A 7,150-nucleotide genomic window follows, 5' to 3' on the forward strand; every position below is an offset into this window, starting at 1 on the left:
TTACTTTCTCATCTTTGGTCAACTCGGGAATAGTTTCCATGACTTTTAACACATTGTCTGTGTCATTGCGCATCTTCTCATCAGCTTCTTCTTTTTGTGTTGCCAGTTGATTGAACTGTTAATAAAGATCCTAAAAGAATAGACTTATATAAAGTAAAAGATATATCAATAGACTTATTCGTCCACCCTTATAGAGAAAAAAGTTTATATAATTTATGAATCAAAAGTCGTTAGGTACAAAAATAGCAGGTACCATACAAAAAATAGCAGGTACCATACTCTCTCATATATCTAGACTTGAACGAGGAACCTCAATATAAATATAATTATTTTCATGTTCAAAATCATCAATCAATTAGGGCTGGGCCTTCCTTATTATTCTTATACTTTATATGAGTCTATTGATATATCTTTTACTTTATATAAGTCTATTCAATTATATAATAAAACTGTTAATAAAGATCCTAAAAGAGAAAGAAATTTATATAATTTATGAATCAAAAGTCGTTAGGTACAAAAATAGTAGGTACCATACAAAAAATAGCAGGTACCATACTCTCTCATATATCTAGACTTGAACGAGGAACCTCAATATAAATATAATTATTTTCATGTTCAAAATAATCAATCTATTAGGGCTGGGCCTTCCCTATTATTCTTATACTTTATATAAGTCTATTGATATATCTTTTACTTTATATAAGTCTATTCAATTATATAATAAAACTGTTAATAAAGATCCTAACTGGCAGGCAATAGAATCAGCCGATAGGGGCAAGCAAGCACAGCGAATCACATAGATAAGCCCCTATACTAAAAATAACAGGTACCATACTCTCTCATATATCTAGACTTGAACGAGGAACCTCAATATAAATATAATTATTTTCATGTTCAAAATCATCAATCAATTAGGGCTGGGCCTTCCCTATTATTCTTATACTTTATATAAGTCTATTGATATATCTTTTATTTTATATAAGTCTATTCAATTATATAATAAAACTGTTAATAAAGATCCTAACCGGCAGGCAATAGAATCAGCCGATAGGGGCAAGCAAGCGTAGCGAATCACATAGATAAGCCCCTATACTAAAAATAACAGGTATCATACTCTCTCATATATCTAGACTTTAACGAGGAACCTCAATATAAATATAATTATTTTCATGTTCAAAATCATCAATCAATTAGGGCTGGGCCTTCCCTATTATTCTTATACTTTATATAAGTCTATTGATATATCTTTTACTTTATATAATAAAACTGTTAATAAAGATCCTAAACGTTTTTCCGTAGGTGATTTCGCCTATCATATAATATGAACATAAAATCCGGTAGCAGAGGTCCTTCATTGTATCTTTGGTGATGTTGGCAAAATTATTTATGGCTTGCACTATCGCATCGTCAGCGTTCTATACATGTTTCTGTTTCTTACCTTGTGGTTTTGCAGCCAATGTCGGTCGCGACGACGGTGTGACTGATACAGATATTGACTCATCAGCTCCCTCGTGAACAGAAAACAATTCCTCCAAGCTCATGCCTATATTGTTAGGCAATTCAGATTTCATTGTAAGAACCTCTTGAACTGCAGCAGTAAAATGTTCTGCTTTGTCTCCTGTAGCCCGATCATTACCAAAGATTTCGCACCATTCATGGTAATATGGCCACCTCTTGTGTCTCATTGACCGTGCATTGTTGTCTGCCTACGAGTTTAGTGAAACATAGTACCGACCTTTGTGTAATTTTGTGAAGAACAAAAGTCAAACAATTGTCAAACAAAAAATACCTTAATTAGTGCTTCCCATATGTCGTTTGAAGCTTCAATTGTCTTCTCCGTATTGTTCCAGCCTGTTAGGATTATTTTGTCCGACAGATATAACAAATAATGAAAATATCAGAATAGGATGAAAAACAGTAAATTTGTGTTTTGTCATAACTAGGTGTTGTGCCAGATGTTACAACATCTCAGACAACATCTACATGCAGCGGAAAATTAATAACACAAATTCACTTTAAATAATTAGATGGACAAGATTAAATATGCACAAGTATAGATACTTGTGCGGTGTCTTATGACAAAAATTAATCACTAGAAAACCACAATGTTTACACAAAGACCTAACACTAGTGATTTCACGAAAATCAATTTCCTCAACAAGTTGAGAAAATAAATGCTTTCTAAAACAAATAACCAGAATAAAACAAAACAAGAAAGCAAAAACGTGTTCCCAAACAATAGTTCCAAGCGAAACAATCTTCAGCCAACGTCTGCACAGATGTTGTCTTCAGATGCTCCCAACATTCAAGGCAACACTTGATATCGGCAGTCTTCAAAGGATCAGTGTTGATAGTGATTTTCTCTGAACTTCAGATCGTGCAAAGTATGCGTATGACTTTGAGTAGAAGACGGCGACCTCCAACTTCCTAGGTTTTCCTTCTTATAGATGAACGACTTATCTCATAAGGAAACCTATTAACCAAGGAAAGTAAGAGTTTTATTAGGAATAAACTCTTTTTAAACATTAAAATCATATCTTATCAATTTACTAAATCTTTTAATATTTCATTTGTCTAGGAAGGCAAAATCAAATCAAATATTTACTCAATCAAAACAATGAGGAAAATATATTGGGAAATAATTAACTATATTAATCGAAAACTTGGAAAACATCATTTCCCTTCAATCTCCCCCTTTTGCCTTTCGTGGACAAAATGAGATCAAACACATTTATCATTATTAATTCACTTTAACTCCCCCTGAGTTTAAGAATGTTTGTCTCCCCCTGAATAAGATATTGTTAGCCGAGGTGTTGTTAATGCCAGTACACCTGCACAAACTCTTGATATTTCAAAAACAACATGAGAAGCAGATGCACGCATATAGTAAATGCATAAACACTAGTATGAACACTTATAAGAGCAAAAACAGTTAAAATCAAGAACAAATGAGTATAGTGAAGATCAAAAGCATCAAAAGCAGTCATTCATCATCCTCCTCATCATCACTATCATCATCTTCTTCATCATCACTATCATCCTTAGTGCCAGAAGGACCAGCATCATCTTCTCCCCCTTTTTGTCCATGAAAGACATCTAGAGTCAACAGAACCTCAATAGTAGTGGCCAACATCTCATAGTAGGCCAAATCTTCCTTGTCCTGAGCAATCTTTCGACGGGCATGATCAAGGTGAGCCTGAGCAGCACCAACTGGAATCTTCAAGTACCCAGAGGTGGATGTAGAAAAAGTGGTATGTGGAGAATGACCAGTAGCATGAGGTGACGGTCTAGAGACAGTAGGCCGAGAAGAACCAGTGGCAGGGGGTACTGAGGTAGAGGCATTCCAAGGAAGATCAACCTTCCTCTTGCCTTGCAGTAGAGCAAGAGCAATCTTGAGGGAGTCACTGACCAGGGAGAAAGGTTAAACAATGTCCTTAATAAACCCTTGTGACTCCAAGATTCCATAAATGAGAGATGGAAATGGGAGCTTGGATGACTTCAAACCGCCGTTGACATACTGCAAAATTGTGTTGAACACCAGGCGTCCAAAATTTAAGGTTGAGTTCCCAACCGCAAAGAGAACAAGTGCCTGAGCCTTGGTGACAACCGTGGTATTAGTAGTCGGAGTCCAATTGTGGATGGCAATCTTGTGCAATACCGAATAGAGTGATGTAAGTATAGCAGCTGAGACCTTGTGGGGATGTAAAGGAAACTGGCTGACCATTCCACCAGTGAGGACAGAAATTACTTCGCTTAAATCCGGAGGAGGCCGTCGGCAACAGCAGGTGTACCATAGTGTGCATTGATTACATCGGCTGTGAAGTTGTACACCCTGTTGCGGACAAACACTTGTCCAAACTTTGCCGATCCCGGATCGCCAACGCTTAAAGATAGATTTGCATAAAATTCGAGGACAACCTTATGACAGTAGGGCAGAGCAGATGTGCATGTGGAAAGCATACTTCGAGACTTTAAGAACTCGATTAAATTGTACCTAGAGAATGCTCCCAAATCCACATTGCGTTCCGCGACAAACTCTCGATTTTCATAGAGGTGCCAGTTGGAGAAAGCCGTCTCAGAGTAAAACATGTTGTTGTAGCTATTGGCCAGATCATAGGCAGATAGATCATTGGTTTCTTCAGTGTCCTCAACATCTGGGGCGACATCCATAGGGGCCTGGTTATTTTCTTGTTTGGCACCACCAGCAACCGCGTCATCAGCAGATTCACCATTAGACTGACTTGATGAAGTTGGACTTGTGGAGATTGGAGGAGCAGTAGAGGTAGATGGAGCCTTATCCTTCTGATTTTTCAAGTTGGCCATAAATTGGGCCAACGAAACTTCATCCTCACTTTCATCAACAGGATTCTGAGAGGGTCGTGTTGGAGAGGGTGCATGCCTAGAGAGATCATCATCATCATCATCTTGGCCGAAGGAAGAGGATGACGAGACAACAGTAATGCGAGGGGCAGGCTTCTTGCGAGCAACCAATTCGTAGTCCCCATCAGCAGAATCATCTCCCGAAGTCTCTGCAGGGTCGATTAACGATGGGCGAGTGGATGATTGCCCCTTGTACCGAAACCGTTTCCCTGGTGTGAGGTCAGGATTATACCCAGCCTGTCTTTTGGATTGACGAACAGGTTGACGCGGAGGATTGAATACTTGGATAATTGGTGGATTCTCAACATCGAAGGCATTTCCGGGTTCGCCTGGTGCAATTACCTCCAAAGGGACTGGATCTTCAGTCGTCAGCGTCAATGGGAGGGACGATTCGACAGTGGGTGTCGTAGCAGATGTTGTATCACTAGAGAAACATTTTCTGTGTGCCCCATTTCACTCTGAATGTCAAGGAGATCAAAACCTTTGCCTGCCATAGATGGTAATTTGTAAATTTTAAACAGAGAAAGGAAGAGAATTTCAGAAGGAAATGCGAAAGTGCTGGAGCAATGGCTTAGGGTTTCTAGAGTAGTGATTGTAAAGTAAGTGTGGAGTAGAGAGACTAATAATCACAATTAAGCACAATGTAACTCCCTGTAAGTCTAACGGTAAAAAAAATTTAACTCAGCAAAAATTAGCCGTCACCACCATCGATTGCTCAGCAAAATTTTCGCACAAAACTAATTCAAAATTACCAATAACCCACATCAATTTTCGCTCCACTAGACAACAAGCATTACGTAAATTCGAGATGTTCGCACAATCTGGATTTTCATCGAATTTTCTTTTGTCGAATTATCAATATCCTTGTGGCACACCAATATTCACGGAAATAAGTTTATGCATGAACTAATTATGCCTAAAACAGAATGTAGCATGAAAGCAGATGTGAGATATGTTTACAGATGGAGTGTTGTCAAAAATGTTGGCAACATCCTCTGACAGCACGCACAATTCCCAAAAAAAATTTGATTATCTTCACACTTGGTGATTTAGCAATTTTCTGAACATAGGAGTGGTAGCTCCCACACTAGGAGAACGGTCTTCATTGGACTCCCCTAGGTAGCCTTTTCCATTTTCTCATATTGCTGTGGTAATTTTAGAAGGGGTAGCTCCCACACTAAAAGCACAGCCTTCATTGGGCTCTTTTAGGTAGCTTTTTCCATCTTTCCTTCTAACCACAGACCCATCTTTTTACTTTTCAATTTTTCTGAGGAGACTTGTCACATTGGTTAGAGTCAAGTGACCATCATCAAGTTCGTTGTGACTGAGTTCAAATGTATAGATGTGAAGATTTAAAAGATAACTAGGAATTGTAAGAGCATTAGAAAACTATGCTACATTGTTTCAACACAACATGTCACAGTATGAATGCAATGTAGTATGCCTAAATCCTAAATATGCTCATGCAAGTTAGGTGTTGTCCGAGATGTTGTGACATCTGGGGCAACATCTATCAATGATCAAATAGAACACATGCTGAGAGATTTCCTAAGATTGGAGAATCTCTCAAAATCCAACGCTTTTGTGAATATGTCAGCCAATTTGTTATTTGTATCGACAAAATCAATTCTAATCAATCCTTTTTCTAATAGGTATCGAATAAAATTATGCCTTATGTCAATGTGCTTTGTTCGAGAGTGTTGTACTGGATTTTTTAAAATGTTAATTGCACTAGAGTTATCACAGTACACCATTAAAGATTCACTTTTAAGTCCATAATCTTCTATCATTCGATTCATCCACAAAAGTTGGGTGCAAGCATTTCCAACTGCCACATATTCGGATTCAGCAGTGGATAAAGATACACAATTCTGTTTTCGACTATGCCAGGAAATCAAGTTATTGCCAAGGTAGAAACACCCCCAGAAGTACTTTTTCTATCATCTAGATCCCCAGCCCAATCAGCATCGGAAAATCCTACCAGGTTTGAGTGGGTTTCGTGAGTATACCATAATCCTAATTCAATTGTTCCTGCTATGTAACGTAAAATACGTTTAACAGCTTTCAAATGAGAAGTTTTAGGATTGGATTGATACCTAGCACATAAGCAAACACTAAACATGATGTCAGGATGGCTAGCCGTCAAGTATAAGAGACTTCCTATGATGCTACGGTACAAGGTGTTGTCAACATCTTCACCCGCAACATCTTTGGATAATTTTTCATTTGATCCCATAGGAGTTTTCATGTGTTTGGTGTTTTCATTTGCAAATTTCTTGATCAAATTTTTAGCGTACTTGCTTTGGCACAAAAAAATGCCGTCATGCATTTGTTTTATTTGCAAACCCAGAAAGAAATTTAGCTCACCAACCATGCTCATTTCAAACGTCAATGACATGCACTCAACAAAATCATTAACATGCTTTTGTGATGACGCACCAAAGATTATATCATCTACATAGATCTGACAGATAAGGATCTCACCTTGGGCCTTTTGAATGAAGAGTGTTTTATCTACCTCACCTCGTGTAAATCCAATGTCGAGAAGATAGTCAGTTAATCTCCCATACCATGCACGGGGTGCTTGTTTCAAGCCATAGAGAGCCTTTTTCAACTTGTACACATGATTCGGTTTATGTGGATCCTCGAATCCTTTAGGCTGTCTCACATGTACTTCTTCACTCAAGAACCCGTTCAAGAAGGCACTTTTGACATCCATTTGAAACAGTTTTATTTTCATGTAACAAGCAATGGCAAGCAAAATTCGAAT

The sequence above is a fragment of the Primulina eburnea genome, chromosome 15 (genome assembly GCF_022965805.1).
Source record: "Primulina eburnea isolate SZY01 chromosome 15, ASM2296580v1, whole genome shotgun sequence".
Taxonomy (NCBI): Eukaryota; Viridiplantae; Streptophyta; class Magnoliopsida; order Lamiales; family Gesneriaceae; genus Primulina; species Primulina eburnea.